This window comes from Saimiri boliviensis, chromosome 6, assembly GCF_048565385.1.
Source record: "Saimiri boliviensis isolate mSaiBol1 chromosome 6, mSaiBol1.pri, whole genome shotgun sequence".
In the NCBI taxonomy this organism is placed as follows: domain Eukaryota; kingdom Metazoa; phylum Chordata; class Mammalia; order Primates; family Cebidae; genus Saimiri; species Saimiri boliviensis.
The window spans coordinates 18,677,641-18,680,477 of record NC_133454.1 but is presented as its reverse complement, the minus strand read 5'-3'; the positions used below and the strand labels follow the sequence as shown (position 1 = coordinate 18,680,477).

General features: G+C 31.3%; 1 non-coding gene across 1 annotated transcript; it reads right to left on the bottom strand.

The window, feature by feature from the left end:
* Positions 1-1,776: 1,776 nt before the first annotated feature.
* LOC120360994 (U6 spliceosomal RNA) lies at positions 1,777-1,883 on the bottom strand. Its single transcript, XR_005577359.2, has one exon. It is a non-coding gene; the product is annotated as a U6 spliceosomal RNA (small nuclear RNA).
* Positions 1,884-2,837: the final 954 nt, after the last annotated feature.

Here is a 2,837-nt window from a genome sequence, read left to right as displayed (position 1 = left end):
TTGAGCCTGTCCCCACCCTATGGAGTGTACTTCCTTTTAAAATAAATCTCTGCATTTGTTGCCTTGCTTCGTTTGTGCATTTCGTCCAATTCTTTGTTCAAAATGCCAAGAACCTGAACAACTACCTTCAACTAGTAACACAACTATTGATCCTTTTGCTGTCTGTATTATTTTGCCTTTGCCAGAATGTCAAATAGTTGGAATCACACGGAATGTAGGTTTTCAGATTTTCTTTCACTTAGCAATATACATGTAAGTTTCCTCCATGTCTTTTTATAGCTTCATAGTTCATTTATCACTGAATAATATTCCATTGTACACAGTATGTTTATCCATTCACCTATTGAAGGACATCTTAGTTGCTTCCAATTTTTGGCAATCAAGAATAAAACTGCTAGAAGCATTCATGCACAAATTTCCTTGTGGACATAAATTTTCAACTCATCTGGGTAAATACCAAGAAGTGCAATTGCTGAATCATGGTAAGCCTATGTTTAACTTTGTTAGAAACTGATAGACTATCTTCCAAAATAGCTGTACTATTTTGCATTTCCACCAGCAATGAAAGAGGATTCCTGTTGTTACATATTTTCACCACTTCATCTTGTCAGTGTTTTGGATTTTAGCCATTCTAATAGGTGTGTATTGGTATCAAACTGGTGTCTTAATTTGCAATTATGTAATAGCATATGATGTTGGACATTTTTTAGTATGCTTATTTACAAACTGTATATTCTTTTTGGAGGTGCTTCAGTTCAGATCTTTTGCTCACTTTGTAATTGGGTTGTTTTGACACAATTGAGTTGGTTGTTTATTGTTAAGTTTTAAGAGTGCTTTGTATGTTTTGGGTATAAGTCTTTTATCAGATACGTGTTCTGTAAATATATTCTCCCAGTCTGTGGCTTTTCTTTAATTTTCTTAACATTATCTACCACTGAGAAGTCTTTAATTTTAATGAAGTCCAAATTATCAACTTTTTCTTTCATGGATCATACTTTTGGTACTATATCTTAAAAGTCATTATCAAACTCAAGGTCACCTAGATTTTCTTTCATGTTGTCCTCCAGAAGTCGCATAGTTTTTTTGTATCATGTTTAGGTCTATGATCCATTTTGAGTTCATTTTTGTGAAAGGTATTAAAATCTGTTTCTAGGTTTTGTTTCGTTTGCTTTGTTTTTTGGCATGGAGATGTCCAATTGTTTCAGCACTATTTATTGATAAGCCTTTCCTCCATTGAATTGCCTTTGCTCCTTTGTCAAAGTCCAGTTGAACTATATTTTCATGGGTCTATTTCTGGGCTCTTCATTATGGTCCACTGATCTATTTGTCCATTATTTTGTGAGTGTTTTGATCACAATGGCTCAATAGTAAGTCTTGAAGCCATAGAGTGCCAATCCTCTGACTTCATTTTTTCCATATTGTTTTGAATATTCTGGTTCTTTTTCCTTTCTATATAAACTTTAGAATCTGTTTACCAATATCCACAAAATAAATTAATGTGATTTTGATTGGGATTATGTTAAATCTATAGATAAAGTTGGGAAGAACTGACATTTTAATAATATTGTCTTGCTGTCCATGAACATGGAATATCTTTTCATTTCCATCTTCTTTGATTTTTTAAGTTTTATAGTTTTCCTCATATAAGTATTATACATATTTTGTTAAGTTTATAACTATGCAATTTCTAGTGATAATATAAAAGAAGTTTTGTTTTTAATTTAAAATGTCAATTGCTCACTGCCATTAAATAAAAAAGCAATCGAATTTTTTTTTTTTAATCTGGAATGCTTCACAAATTTGCGTGTTATCCTTGCACAGGGGCCATGCTAATCTTCTCTGTATCGTTCCAATTTTAGTATATGTGCTGCCGAAGCAAGCACGAGTTTTTTATATCAATTTTTTCTCCTGCAAACTCAACTATAACCACTGTTCCAGGATTTTTTTGTTGGTTCTTCAGAATTTTCCAAATAGATAATCATATCATCTGCAAACATAGTTATCTTTCTTCCTTTTTAATCCATATATCTTTTAAATCATTTTCTCATTTTATTGCATTCGCTAGGACTTCCAATATGATGTTAAATAGGAATGGTGAGGGAAACATACTTACTTTGTTATCAGACTTGAAGTTTCTGTCTATTCCTAGTTTTCTGAGAATGTATATAGTGAATGGGTGCTGGATTTTGTCAAATATTTTCTCTACATTTGAAAAATTATATAACTTTCTTCTTTAGTCTGTGGATGTGAAAAATTACATTAATTGATTTTTTAAATGTTGAATCAGTTTTGAATACCTGGAATAAATCCCACTTGACCATGGTATATAATTTATTTCAAATGACTTTTTAACTTTTATCAAGATGATTTCTATGTGATTATTTTATTATTATATTTACTAATATTGGATTTTCCTAGTATTTCTGCAATTGAACTACATGTTTTATGATGTATTCACTTTTTAATATGGTCATAAATTAAACCTGGATTATCTCATTGAGAATGTTTCTACCTAGTGGTGGTAGTGTGACAGCATTAGAGTGCTTTGTACCAGAAAAGAACAATGGCTTTCAAATCACATTATCCTGGATCTGAATCCTAACTCCACAACTTAGTGATGGTCTGTGCTTGAACTAATTATTTAATTTCCCTAGGACCTTAATACTGTCCACATAAGGCTGTAGGATTAAATAAATTAGTATAATCTCTATGGAAAACAATAAGAAGATTCCTAAAAGAACTAAAAATAGAACTACCATTTGATCCAGCAATACCACTACTGAGTATCTACCTAAAGGAAAAGAAATCATTAAATTAAAAAGATGCTGCATATGTAT